Genomic DNA, 15972 nt, shown 5'->3' with positions numbered 1-15972 from the left:
AATATTTGGTGCAAGCTGATGTATCGCAGGCCCCAATCATATTTGGTGGAAGCCGATATATCAATCCCCTCTATCAGTATTTTGTGGAAAAAGGTATATCGAACCCCTTAATGAGTATTTGCTGAAAGCAGGTACAAACCGGATTCCCAAAAAGTTGGGACACTAAACAAATTGTGTATAAAAACTGAATGCAATGATGTGGAGATAGCAAATGTCAATATTTTATTTGTAATAGAACGTAGATGACAGATCAAACGTTTAATCTGAGTAAATGTATCATTTTAAAGGAAAAATACGTTGATTCAAATTTTCACGGTGTCAACAAATCCCCAAAAAGTTGGGACAAATAGCAATAAGAGGCTGGAAAAAGTAAATTTGAGCATAACGAAGAGCTGGAAGACCAATTAACACTAATTAGGTCAATTGGCAACATGATTGGGTATAAAAAGATCTTCTCAGAGTGGCAGTGTCTCTCAGAAGCCAAGATGGGTAGAGGATCACCAATTCCCACAATGTTGCGCAGAACGATAGTGGAGCAATATCAGAAAGGTGTTACCCAGAGAAAAATTGCAAAGACTTTGCATCTATCATCATCAACTGTGCATAACATCATCCGAAGATTCAGAGAATCTGGAACAATCTCTGTGCGTAAGGGTCAAGGCCGTAAAACCATACTGGATGCCTGTGATCTCCGGGCCCTTAAACGACACTGCACCACAAACAGGAATGCTACTGTAAAGGAAATCACAGAATTGGCTCAGGAATACTTCCAGAAACCATTGTTAGTGAACACAATCCACCGTGCCATCTGACGTTGCCAGCTGAAACTCTACAGTGCAAAGAAGAAGCCATTTCTAAGCAAGATCCACAAGCTCAGGCGTTTTCACTGGGCCAGGGATCATTTAAAATGGAGTGTGGCAAAATGGAAGACTGTTCTGTGGTCAGACGAGTCACGATTCGAAGTTCTTTTTGGAAATCTGGGACGCCATGTCATCCGGACCAAAGAGGACAAGGACAACCCAAGTTGTTATCAACGCTCAGTTTAGAAGCCTGCATCTCTGATGGTATGGGGTTGCATGAGTGTGTGTGGCATGGGCAGCTTGCATGTCTGGAAAGGCACCATCAATGCAGAAAAATATATTCAGGTTCTAGAACAACATATGCTCCCATCCAGACGTCATCTCTTTCAGGGAAGACCCTGCATTTTTCAACAAGATAATGCCAGACCACATTTTGCATCAATTACAACATCATGGCTGCATAGGAGAAGGATCCGGGTACTGAAATGGCCAGTCTGCAGTCCAGATCTTTCACCTATAGAGAACATTTGGCGCATCATAAAGAGGAAGGTGCAACAAAGAAGGCCCAGGACGATTGAACAGTTAGAGGCCTGTATTAGACAAGAATTGGAGAGCATTCCTATTTCTAAACTTGAGAAACTGGTCTCCTCGGTCCCCAGACGTCTGTTGAGTGTTGTAAGAAGAAGGGGAGATGCCACACAGTGGTGAAAATGGCCTTGTCCCAGCTTTTTGGGGATTTGTTGACACCATGAAATTCTGATTCAACATATTTTTCCCTTAAAATGGTACATTTTCTCAGTTTAAACTTTTGTTCCGTGATTTATGTTCTATTCTGAATAAAATATTAGAAGTTGGCACCTCCACATCATTGCATTCAGTTTTTATTCACGATTTGTATAGTGTCCCAACTTTTTTGGAATCCGGTTTGTATATTAAACCCCTTAATCAATATTTTGTGGAAGCTGGTGTATCGCAGGCCCCAATCATATTTGGTGGAAGCTGGTATATCAATCCCCTCTATCACTATTTTGTAGAAACAGGTTTATAGAACCCCTTAATGAGCATTTGCTGGAAGCAGGTATTTCAAACCCCTTAATCAATATTTGGTTGAAACTGGTGTATAGCAGGCTTCAATCAATATTTGGTTGAAGCTGGTATATCAATCCCCTTTATCAGTATTTTGTAAAAACAGGTTTATAGAACCCCTTAATGAGTATTTGCTGGAAGCTAGTAAATCAAACCCCTTAATCAATATTTGGTGAAAGGTGGTGTATCGCAGGCCTCAATTCATATTTGGTGGAAGCTGGTATATCAATCCCCTCTATCACTATTTTGTAGAAACAGGTATATAGAACCCCTTAATGAGCATTTGCTGGAAGCAGGTATTTCAAACCCCTTAATCAATATTTGGTTGAAACTGGTGTATAGCAGGCTTCAATCAATATTTGGTAGAAGCTGGTATATCAATCCCCTTTATCAGTATTTTGTAAAAACAGGTATATAGAACCCCTTATTAAGTATTTGCTAGAAGCTGGTATATTAAACCCCTTAATCAATATTTTGTGGAAGCTGTTGTATCACAGGTCTAGAAGCTGGTATATCAAACCCCTCTCTCAGTATTTTGTGGAAACAGGTATATAGAACCCCTTAATGAGTATTTTCTGGAAGCCGTTATATCAAACCTCTAAAATATTTGGTGAAAGCTAATGTATCGCAGGCCTCAATCATTATTTTTGTAGAAGCCGGAATATCAATCCCCTCTATTAGTATTTTGTGGAAACAGGTATATAGAACCCCTTATTGAGGATTTGCTGGAGGTGGTATATTAAACCCCTTAATTAATATTTTGTGGAAGCTGATGTATCGCAGGTCTCAATCAATATTTGGTGGAAGCCGGTATATCATTCCCCTCTATCAGTATTTTGTGGAAACAGGTATATAGAACCCCTTATAGAGTATTTGCTGGAAGCTGGTAAATCAAACCCCTTAATCAATATTTGGTGAAAGGTGGTGTATCGCAGGCCTCAATCAATATTTGGTGGAAGTTGGTATATCAATCCCCTCTATCATTATTTTGTGGAAACAGGTATATGGAACCCTTAATGAGTATTTGCTGGAAGCTGGTATATCCAACCCCTTAATCAATATTTAGTGAAAAACAGTGTATCGCAGGTCTCAATCAATATTTGGTAGAAGCTGGTATATCAATCCCCATTATCAGTATTTTGTAAAAACAGGTATATAGAACCCCTTATTAAGTATTTGCTAGAAGCTGGTATATTAAACCCCTTAATCAATATTTTGTGGAAGCTGTTGTATCACAGGTCTCAGTCAATATTTGGTGGAAGCCGGTATATCAAACCCCTCTATCAGTATTTTGTGGAAACAGGTATATAGAACCCCTTAATGAGTATTTTCTGGAAGCCGTTATATCAAACCTCTTAAATATTTGGTGAAAGCTAATGTATCGCAGGCCTCAATCAATATTTTTGTAGAAGCCGGTATATCAATCCCCTCTATTAGTATTTTGTGGAAACAGGTATATAGAACCCCTTATTGAGGATTTGCTGGAGGTGGTATATTAAACCCCTTAATCAATATTTTGTGGAAGCTGATGTATCGCAGGTCTCAATCAATATTTGGTGGAAGCCGGTATATCATTCCCCTCTACCAGTATTTTGTGGAAACAGGTATATAGAACCCCTTATAGAGTATTTGCTGGAAGCTGGTATATCAAACCCCTTAATCAATATTTGGTGGTATATGGTGTATCGCAGGCCTCAATCAATATTTGGTTGGTGGAAGCTGGTATATTAATCCCCTCTATCAGTATTTTGTGGAAATAGGTATTTAGAACCCCTTAATGAGTATTTGCTGAAAGCTGGTATATCAAACCCCTTAATCAATATTTGGTGGAAGCTGGTGTATCGCAGGCCTCAAACTATATTTGGTGGAAGCTGGTAAATTAATCTACTCTATAAGTATTTTGTGGAAACAGGTATATAGAACCCCTTAGTGAGTATTTGCTGGAAGTTGGTATATGAAACCCCTTAATATTTGATGGAAGCTGGTGTATCGCAGGCCTCAATCAAAATTTGGTGGAAGCCGGTATATCGATCCCCTCTATCTGTATTTTTCGGAAACAGGTATATAGAACCCCTTAATGAGTTTTTGCTACAAGCTGGTAAACCAAACCCCTTATTCAATATTTGGTGAACGCCTTAATAAATATTTTGTGGAAGCTGGTGTATCGCAAGCCTCAATCAATATTTAGTGGAAGCCGGTATATCAATTCCCTCTATCAGTATTTTGTGGAAACAGGTATATAGAACCCTTATTGAGTATTTGGTGGAAGCTGGTATATCAAACCCCTTATTCAATATTTGGTGGATGCCAATGTATCACAGGCCTCAATCAATATTTGGTAGAAGCCGGTATATTAATCCCCTCTATCAGTGTTTTGTGGAAACAGGTATGTAGAACCCCTTAATGAGTATTTGCTGGAAGCTGGTAAATCAAACCCTTTATCAATATTTTGTGGAAGCTGGTGTATCGCAGGCCTCAATCAATATTTGGTGGAAGCCGGTATATCAATTTTCTCTATCAGTATTTTGTGGAAACAGGTATGTAGAACCCCTTAATGAGTATTTGCTAGAAGCTGGCAAATCAAATCCCTTAATCAATATTTGGTGGAAGCCGGTGAATCACAGGCCTCAATCAATATTTGGTGGAAGCTGGTATATCAATCCCCTCTATCAGTATTTTGTGGAAACAGATATATCAAACCCCTTAATCAATATTTGGTGGAAGCTGGTGTATCGCAGGCCTCAAACTATATTTGGTGGAAGCCGGTATATTAATCTCCTCTATCAGTATTTTGTGGAAACAGTTATATAGAACCCCTTAATGAGTATTTGCTGAAAGTTGGTATATGAAACCCCTTAATATTTGGTGGAAGCTGGTGTATCGCAGGCCTCAATCAATATTTGGTGGAAGCCGGTATATCTATCCCCTCTATCAGTATTTTTCGGAACCAGGTATATAGAACCCCTTAATGAGTATTTGCTGGAAGCCAGTATATCAAATCCCTTAATGAATATTTGATGGAAGCCGGTGTATCACAGGCCTCAATCAATATTTGGTGGAAGCCGGTATATCAATCCCCTCTCTCAGTATTTTGTGGGAAAAGTTATATTGAACCCCTTATTGAGTATTTGATGGAAGCCGATATATTAAACCCCTTTATCAATATTTGGTGAAAGCTGGTGTATCGCAGGTCTCAATCAATATTTGGTGGAAGCTGGTATATCAAACCCCTTAATCAATATTTGGTGGAAGCCAATGTATAGCAGGTCTCAATTAATATTTGGTGGAAGCCGGTATTATCAATCCTCTCTATCAGTATTTTGTGGAAACAGGTATATAGAACCCTTTAATGAGTATTTACAGGAAATCGGTATATCAAGCATCTTAATATTTGGTGGAAGCTGGTGTATCGCAGTCCTCAATCAATATTTGGTGGAAGCCGGTATATCTATCCCCTCTATCAGTATTTTGTGGAAACAGGTATATAGAACCTTTTAATGAGTATTTGCTGGAAACCAGTATATCAAACCCCTTAATAAATTTTGGGTGGATGCCGGTGTATCGCAGGCCTCAATCAATATTTTGTGGAAGCTTCTGTATCACACCCCTTGATCAATATTTTGTGGAAGCTGGTGTATCACACCCCTCAATCAGTATTTTGTGGAAGCTGGTATATCAAACCCCTTTATCAGTATTTTGTGGAAGCAGGTATATCGCACCCTTTAATCAGTTTTTTTGGGGGCAACAAGTATATCACACCAGTTGCAATTAGTTATTCGAATAGCGTTTGTCCCTCTATCTAGCTGCGGTATCCCAGCAGAACAGCACACAACTGCTGCACAATACAAATGCACTATAATATACTTTTTATGTTAGAAGGTATATTATAGGTATATCACACCCCTCAATCAGTTTTTTTTTTTTGGGCAACAGGTATATCACACCAGTTGCAATTGGTTATTCCAATACAGTTTGACACTCTATCTAGCTGCGGTATCTCAGCAGAACCGAACACAACTTATGCACAATACAAATGCACTATAATATACAGTCAGGTCCATAAATATTGGGACATCGACACAATTCTAAAATTTTTGCCTCTATACACCACCACAATGGATTTGAAATGAAACAAACAAGATGTGCTTTAACTGCAGACTGTCAGCATTAGTTTGAGGGTATTTACATCCAAATCAGGTGAACGGTGTAGGAATTACAACAGTTTGCATATATGCCTCCCACTTGTTAAGGGACCAAAAGTAAGTTGCTGGAATTTTCTTACCAAAAGTAATGGGACAGAATAATAATCATAGATCAAACTTTCACTTTTTAAGACTTGGTTGCAAATCCTTTGCAGTCAATTACAGCCTGAAGTCTGGAACGCATAGACATCACCAGACGCTGGGTTTCATCCCTGGTGATGCTCTGCCAGGCCTCTACTGCAACTATCTTCAGTCCCTTCTTGTTCTTGGGGCATTTTCCCTTCAGTTTTGTCTTCAGCAAGAGAAATTCATGCTCAATCGGATTCAGGTCAGGTGATTGACTTGTCTATTGCATAACATTCCACTTCTTCCCCTTAAAAAACTCTTTGGTTGCTTTTGCAGTATATATTTGCTCATTGTCAGATAATATTGCCCAAAACACTTCAGAATTCAGCCTGCTGCTTTTGTCAGCAGTCACATCATCAATAAATACAAGAGAACCAGTTCCATTGGCAACCATACATGCCCACGCCATGACACTACCACCACCATGCTTCACTGATGAGGTGGTTTGCTTAGGATCATGAGCAGTTCCTTTCGTTCTCCATACTCTTCTCTTCCCATCACTCTGATACAAGTTGATCTTGGTCTCATCTGTCCATAGGATGTTGTTCCAGAACTGTGAAGGCTTTTTTAGATGTCGTTTGGCAAACTCTAATCTGGCCTTCCTATTTTTGAGGCTCACCAATAGATTACATCTTGTGGTGAACCCTTTGTATTCACTCTGGTGAAGTCTTCTCTTGATTGTTGACTTTGACACACATTACACCTACCTCCTGGAGAGTGTTCTTGATCTGGCCAACTGTTTCACCAGTGAAATAATTCTTCGGTCATCCACCACAGTTGTTTTCCATGGTCTTCCGGGTCCTTTGGTGTTGCTGAGCTCACCGGTGCATTCACTCTTTTTAAGAATGTTCCAAACAGTTGTTTTGGCCACGCCTAATGTTTTTGCTATCTCTCTGATGGGTTTGTTGTGTTTTTTCAGCCTAATGGTGGCTTGCTTCACTGATAGTGACAACTCTTTTGATCTCATCTTGAGAGTTGACAGCAACAGATTCCAAATGCAAATAGCACACTTGAAATGAACTCTGGACCTTTTATCTGCTTATTGTAATTAGGATAATGAGGGAATAATACACACCGGGCCATGGAACAGCTGAGAAGCCAATTGTCCCATTACTTTTGTCCCTTAACAAGTGGGAGGCACATATGCAAACTGTTGTAATTCCTACACCATTCACCTGATTTTGATGTAAATACCCTCAAATTAAAGCTGACAGTCTGCAGTTAAAGCACATCTTGTTCGTTTCATTTCAAATCCATTGTGGTGGTGTATAGAGCCAAAAATGTTAGAATTGTGTCGATGTCCTAATATTTATGGTCCTGGCTGTACTTTCAATGTTAGAAGGTATATTATAGTAAACACCAACAGTAAATGACTCACAATAGTGAGTACCCGTGCCGAACCAACACGTATAGTAAAACACCAAAAGAGGAAAACAGGGCCAGCACACAATAATATTATATATAGACTTTATTAGCGTCTCCAAACGAGACAAAGAACAATAAAATACACATGAAAAACAATATGATGGTGGATAGAGAGCACACCAGATGACATGGAGCACCACTAAAGGCTCATCCTATTATGGCAAATAAATTCAAGGAAATAGCATGTATTATGCATATGAGCCAAACAGGATGTAAAATACATATAGTCAGGCAGGACCATCAGAACAGGGTAAAGGTGTCATACAATATACAAGAAAGAGATATAAAGTGCATAGTGCAAAAGTAACAAAGTATATAGATCGCTCAGACTCAATAGTCCGCAAAGGAGCCATACAATAGATACCTGAGTGGTGCACCAACAACCCCTTGTATGGTTATCTATTGTATGGCTCCTTTGTGGACTATTCAGTCTGAGCGATCTATATACTTTGTTACTTTTGTACTATGCACTTTATATCTCTTTCTTGTATATTGTATGACACCTTTACCCTGTTTTGATGGTCCTGCCTGACTATATGTATTTTACATCCTGTTTGGCTCATATGCATAATACATGCTATTTCCTTGAATTTATTTGCCATAATAGGATGAGCCTTTAGTGGTGCTCCATGTCATCTGGTGTGCTCTCTATCCACCATCATATTGTTTTTCATGTGTATTTTATTGTTCTTTGTCTCGTTTGGAGACGCTAATAAAGTCTATATATAATATTATTGTGTGCTGGCCCTGTTTTCCTCTTTTGGTGTTTAAGGTATATTATAGGTATATCACACCCCTCAATAGTGTTTAGCACAAATATTTGAATAGCGAATTTGTATTGCAAATATCGCTACTTCGAGAATTTGCGAATATTTAGAATAGAGTGCTATATATTCTTTATATCGCATATTCAGCATTTTTTTCAATCTGAACACATGATTCCTCTCTGCTTCTTGCTTGTGGGCCAATGAGAAGGAAGCAATGTCAAGTTCATAATAATACTTAGTGCACCAATCAGTAATCTGTAGTCAGACCTGCTAAAATGTGAAGTTGCACGTAGTGCGAAAAAATATTCTAATCACTGCCGATAAAGCTATTCTAATGTTCTGCCATACCAACCATTTTCTCCAGTCTCAGTAAACTTATACCAGCTTGAAAAATGTAGCCAAAGTGACTCACGCCTGTATTTCGCGTTACAAATTCGCATGACTGCGATTTTTACATTGCCGATTTTTTGCATTCAATAATAATCTTGAATTCTTGAAATTCGTGAATATATGATGAATATTCTACAAAATATTTGTGAAATATAGCTAATTCGAATATAGCCCCTGCCGCTCATCACTACCCCTCAATCAGTTGTTTTTTGGGGGGGCAACAGGTATATCACACCAGTTGCAATTAGTTACTTCAAATAGTATTTGTCCCTCTATCTAACTGCGGTATCTCAGCAGAACCTCACACAACTGCTGCACAATACAAATGCACTATAATATACTTTCTATGTTAGAAGGTATATTATAGGTATATCACACCCCTCAATCAGTTTTTTTTGGGGGGGGGGGGGGGGCAACAGGTATATCACACCAGTTGCAATTAGTTGTTCCAATAGTGTTTGTCCCTCTGTATAGCTGCAGTATCACAGCAGAACCGCACACGACTGCTGCACAATACAAATGCACTATAATATACTTTTTATGTTAGAAAGTATATTATAAGTATATCACACCACACAGTACGTCACACCTACTGATAGCACACCTCTACCAGTCCTTAAAAGGACTGTGGCCCTATTAGCTAGCGTTTGGTGTCCCTAACAGTTTGTCCCTGCTCTACACAGCAACCTCTCCCTACAATGGCAAAAAACGGAATGTAAAATGGCTGCCAGATTCGATTTATTTATAGGGTAGGGGGTATGTCCATGTGCTGAAACGTCTCAATTGGCTGTCCTGTCCCATCTAATGGATGTGTCATGGGTCAAAGTTCAGCACAATGCAAAAGAATATGGCGCCGGCGGACATCGCCATATGTTCGCTTGTACGGCGAACCGCCACGAAACGACCACCAGGTGAACCGCAAAGCCATCTCTAGTGATCAGTAATCAATTGATCAAAGTCATAAGTGTGGCACAAGATAGTACATATAATTTTATGTATAATCTGTAAAATTGGCAATAGTGAATTTTTATTTATTTATCTGAAGGAATGTGAGGCCATATCTAGGTCATAGAACCTGTCAATTTGAAACTGTTTATTTTACAGTATTTAGTGAACATAATGGCCTTGTCCCATTACTAGCCCTTTCCTCGCATTGGATTAAACCAGGAAAACAGCAATGAGTGTCCGGTCAACAACTATTAAAAGTGTACGGGCAACTTTGAAGTGTATACTAGAAAACAGCTATTTTTCTTATGAACAAAAGCAAAGATTCTACAGGCACAGAAGATACCTTCACAGACTACTCACTGAAGTAATGAAGTCACTGGAAACCTGCTTTATATCAAACTTTTCTGAAGGCTAGGCTACCCTCAAACAACTATAGAGGCTGTCCACTTTACCAACTTCTATAGCATTCTAATTACTTAATCTAGGTACCTAACTTCTTCTAGATCATGAATATAATTATGTATTCTGCTATATTGATTAAACCTTGGTCACTTTTATGTGTTGTATATGAGCTTCTTTTTTTTTATAGAAAAAAAGAATCAAACAGAAAAAGATGCCATAACTAGTTCCTCTAAAGTGCATTTCATGCATTTATGGATGGCTAGCAATCCTGAGCAGTAAAGTCCTTCAATCACTCACTGTGAGGCCTCTTTCACACGGGCGTTGCGGGAAAAGATGCGGGTGCGTTGCGGGAACATGAGCGTTTTTTCCGCGTGAGTGCAAAACATTGTAATGCGTTTTGCACTCGCGTGAGAAAAATTGGCATGTTTGGTACCCAAACTCGAACCTCTTCACAGAAGTTCGGGCTTGGGATCGGTGTTCTGTAGATTGCATTATTTTCCCTTATAACATGGTTATAAGGGAAAATAATAGCATTCTGAATACCGAATGCGTAGTACAATAGAGCTGGAGGAGTTAAAAAAAATAAAAAATAATTAAACTCACCTTAATCCGCTTGATTGCACAGTTCGGCTTCTCTTCTGTCTTCTTTTTTGCTGTGTGCAGGAAAAGGACCTGTGGTGACGTCACTCCGGTCATCACATGGGCCATCACATGATCCATCACCATGGTAAAATATTATGTGACGGACCATGTGATGACCGGAGTGACGTCACCACAGGTCATGTTCCTCCATACAGCACAGAAGACAGACAGAAGAGATGCCGGGCTGCACGAGCAAGTGGATTAAGGTGAGTTTAATTTTTATTTTTATTTTTTAACCCCTCCAGCGCTATTGTACTATGCGTTCTGTATTCAGAATGCTATTATTTTCCCTTATAACCATGTTATAAGGGAAAATAATAATGATCGGTTCTCCATCCCGATCGTCTCCTAGCACCCGTGCATGAAAATCGCACCGCATCCGCACTTGCTTGCAGATGCTTGCGATTTTCACACAACCCCATTCATTTCTATGGGGCCTGCGTTACGTGAAAAACGCACAAAGAGGAGCATGATAAACTCTGTTGCTTTCCTAGAAATTGCTGTAGTCCTCTATGCTATGGATCTCTCTGTGATAGCGGCCCGTTAGATATGTTTTATTTTAACTCCATTTTTTAGCAGATAAGTTAGAGAAACAACTACAATAAATCTAGTTATGCGATGTAAATAAAAAAAAAAAGCAGAGCTCACCATCACACGCTGTAAATGACAGGCTGGTAAGGAGTACAAATAACACCAATCTGTCAGCGGTGGTGGGATACAGTCTTTAAATAGCACTTACTATGACTATTCTCACATTAACTGTGGGAACCATGGTGCAAATACATTTAGACACTTGAAGAGCATAAGTTCTCAGATAATGCTGGATGATATTGTGTACGGCTTGCCTGAGAGGTAAATTGCAGACAGAAACTATACATGACAGGCCTAGATAAAGCACTTATTATGATTAATGCCAGAAGTATCGGCTTGCACCAACTCCAGGAAACCTTTTTTCTATCAGATAACGCTGGCAGCCACATACAGAGTGCACACATTTTTTTCTCCAAGCTTGTTTGACTGTATGGTGTTATGTAGCCTATGCTTTTGTGTTATGAGTAGCATGGTGGCAGTATAGTGGCTCAGTGGTTAGCATGGAGCACCACAGTTGTGGGTTTGAACTTTGAATCCCACCAAAAGCAACATCTGTATGGATTTGACATGTTTTCCCAGTGATGGTTTTCTCTAACGTCCCAAAAACATAGGTAAGTTAATTCCAAATTTATATTGTGAGCCCCAATAGGCACAGGGACGCATGAGAGTGATGATGATCCCTGTACGGCCCTGTGAATAGGTAAGCTCTCTCAAATGTATAAAATAAATGAGTACCCACCACTTTCTAACCTAAACCCCTTTATAAGAACTCATGGACGAGGCCATATTACGGCTCAACTTTTTAATAGAGCTTCCACAGAGGCACATAATGCTTCACGTGTACCTTTTATGCCTCCATTTTCATATATACGAACACAGAAGGTTTGCCTGTTGAATACTGTATGAATCTGAAAGAAAATTGTCTCGCTTTCCATCGGGTGCCATATGCTGCATTGTTTTTGCACAAAGCACCCAATGGAGCCTGTATGGCTCCTTAACATGGAGCCATACTGCCTGTGTATTATCGCAAAGACTACATGCACATGTCTGTTGTGTAATTTCTAATCCTCATCATGTGCCCCACTTCCAGGCAACTATTAACTCATTAGGAAAAAGGAATTTTCTACCAGCAATATTAACTGCAAAGAACACACCACGATCATTTGGGGCCTACCCACTGGTTTAGAACCACATGTGCTGTGATGCCTCAAATGGACACTGAATGAGGAAATGCTGCCTCGAAAACTGAAGCAAGTCTCAACGTTTGCTATGCTCTGGGCAAGGGAAATTTGTCCTGATTTTTTGCAATACATAAAGCAAAACTTAAAATCACTGGATTCAAACTTCACATGTCAAAGGAAAAGTCTGGGCAAAACTCAGGAACTGTCTTTTTGGTGGTCTCTTTGTCATGCAGCACCACTCTCAAGACCTGCACTATACTGGGTATTTGTACTGCGGACAAGTGTAGCAATAATAATTTAGGAATTAGCATGAAGTAGATAGTATTCAATATATTAACAGTATAAAAATGAAGTTCCAGCAGAAGAGAGGACATATTTGCTTCTATGATACTGATAAAGGTCTACTGGCTGATTTAGACAGTGGCTCTAATGAGTGTGCACTTAATACGGGACTCAATAAATTTAAGAGGCTCAATAGGTTTACATTACAGATGCTAGATACTAATTTCTACTTATATGTGTGGAACGTGTTTCCACCACAATCAGACATTGTTCCTGACTATACCATCCATCATAATGGCAGGGACAGGTACCATATATGCAGATCACAAGACATGGTTGGTATGACGAAGCTATCAGCTCTCCTTAGATTAGTCAAATTAACCCTTGTGCCAGAGAGTATGATGTCTTCCTTACAGGATTACACTGCAAAGCTGAATCTCTTTGAAAAAAAAAAAATGTGTTCAAATGGGGGCCTGAACAAACAAAACGGCATCTGGCCACAGAGGATGTGCAGTGCAGACTAATAACTGGTCAATTAATTATGTGTGTGCAGGACAGATCTGGGCACCTATCCAATCAGATGTCTGAAGCTCCACTCTGACTACAGCGGGACACAATCTATGAGGGGCCTGAACTGTTAGCTTTAAACCAAACAAGATACTGCCTAAATGTTCAGCAGCCGTGATAATTTGGGAATAATGGATTCCAGCCAAGTCTTCTGCAGACTTATATTCCTGCGAGCCGAGCCACTTGCCAGAGAAGAACCTCATACAGGCACTCAATAAAACAAGCTGCCCTTGTGTTCATTGCTTGTGTACAAAGTGCGAACTATGAAATACATCACATTCAATTATATTATTCCATATATTGTAATGTGAAATGCCCTGCTAAGAACCAAGAAAACTGAAAAGGATAATACAAATAGATATGATAATAATAGAATATCTATGGAATTCACATTGTATGGATATGAATCTTATTAGGGAGCCATAAGAAACTTTTGGGAAAAAGGAAAATGTAATTAGTTCAATATAGTTAAAGCAGTTGTGCCACATTATTAACTTATCCCCTAGCCAAGTGATGGCGAACCTTTTAGAGACCGAGTGCCCAAACTGCAACCTAAACCCACTTATTTATCACAAAGTGCCAACACGGCAATTTAACCTGAATACCAATATAGTGTATCTTCCATGTACTTTATCATTTAGCTATAATAACTGCCTACATTCAGTGTTCTGACTGTGCCGTTCTTAGCGTGCCCTTCGCTGATGAATGGCAGGAACAGTCTAAGGCTTATTTGTACACCATAGACTTTTTCCAGAGTGTGAGTGCCCACAGAGAGGGCTCCGAGTGCCGCCTCTGGCACCTGTGCCATAGGTTCGCCATCACTGCCCTAGCCTAATCATCTTAACAGTTGAGGTCCAGCTGCCTGGATTCTTGGTGATCGTGAAAAACAGCGGCCCCATTCCCTTAAATAAATTTAGCAGCAAGTTGCATATGATCACTGCCGCTCTATTCATTCTTTATGGGACTGCTGGAAATAGCTGAGTACAGCGCTCGGCTATCTAGTAGTCCCCTACAGAATGAATACAGTGGCAGATGCTTATCCCCTATACAATAATAATTTGGTATGACCCCTTTAACGTTTGTCCTATATGAGTCAGCTCTTCGACTGAGTAGAAATGTCAGCTTAGATTGTTTCTATGCTCTCTTCCACATTGGCATTGTGCACCATACAGTATGTACGTCAGTGTTAGAAAATAAGGCTACCGGCTTGAAGGCTACACTGGCCTTAAACTTTACAAGGAATGGGATTGTTTGGAAGATGGAACTGCTGTTTCTTTTGTTCGAAGATAGGGACGGATTTGGGGATATGAACCAGCACTAGCAGTGGTACTTTCATGTACATGTCTTGGTTACTCTGCTTTTAATACAAATCTTCTTTGACCATATTCCAATCCTGAATGCAGAAAAACAATGTGACATTACTTGGGAGTCTTACCTCTGGGGAGCACTGGGGAGTCTTACCTCTTGTTGATTTTATCCAAGATGTAAAAATATAAGAATAAATGAATGTCCTGGGTCCCTGAATTACAGAGGTTTCCCAAGATCAATACCAGATCCAACACCTGGGACCCATGCTGAGCAGCTGTTTTAGTAGGCCTCCAGGCAGCTTACCAAGCACAGCACTTTTTATTGGATAGTGGCTGTACTTGGTACTGCAGGTCAGCCCCATTTGCTTGATGAATATGGTGTCACTGGCCTAGGAACAGACTGGATCGCTACGGCCTCTTCAAACAGATGATCGGCAGAGGTACCGGGAGTCACACCCCCACCAATAAGATCCTCAGGATAGGTCACCAGTATAAATACTTACTTTAAACAAGCCTCTTTAAAACAAATGACATTACCACAATGGTGTGGTGACTTTACTCGATTTGTAACATTCAGCTGACGGATTTACAATTGCTGACCTCAGGCCCCACTGTCCATGTACGGCCCCTGTATACTCCTAGCTGCTGGATCACTAGTGCTTCCAGAAATCAAAATACATCAAAGCATATTTTTGTGCTATTCCATACGTAAGAAGGAACTTGTGGCCAAATAGTCTTCTCTAGCACAACCTTCTGTCAGTCTTTAGAAGAATATGAAATTATGCTCCATGTCCATGTAATATTTATAGGGCAAATTGCAGAACCATGTTGTTGGCAGAAGAATAATGGCCAGAACGCTACATGTAAAGAAAAAGCAACATGTGATGTAACAGTATTAGCAGACTGTAAATTCATTTGTACAATTGTGTAAGGTCTGTATGTGGGTGTACTTCAAAGCTTTCTCTAAATTTATGGTTACTAACAAATCAGTAAATCCTCACCACAATTTATCTGAAATAAGAAGTTGTCAGTGGGCACAAATTAAATAAATAAAAAAATCTAAACTGAGCTTTATCAAGAACAGGAATAAATTATACAGGCCGTCCTGCTAAGATATTCAGGGAATATCCTGTTCATTCTGGTGTCAGTCTGGTATTGTTTGAAGTTCTGCTTCAGACTACACTCCTGGGGATACAGTCAGTTGTTTCACATGAGGTGCAAACAAATCGCATGTTTGACTCAAAGGATTTGTTTCT

The sequence above is a fragment of the Bufo gargarizans genome, chromosome 1, assembly GCF_014858855.1.
Source record: "Bufo gargarizans isolate SCDJY-AF-19 chromosome 1, ASM1485885v1, whole genome shotgun sequence".
Classification (NCBI taxonomy): domain Eukaryota; kingdom Metazoa; phylum Chordata; class Amphibia; order Anura; family Bufonidae; genus Bufo; species Bufo gargarizans.
Note: the sequence above shows the minus strand (reverse complement) of the source record.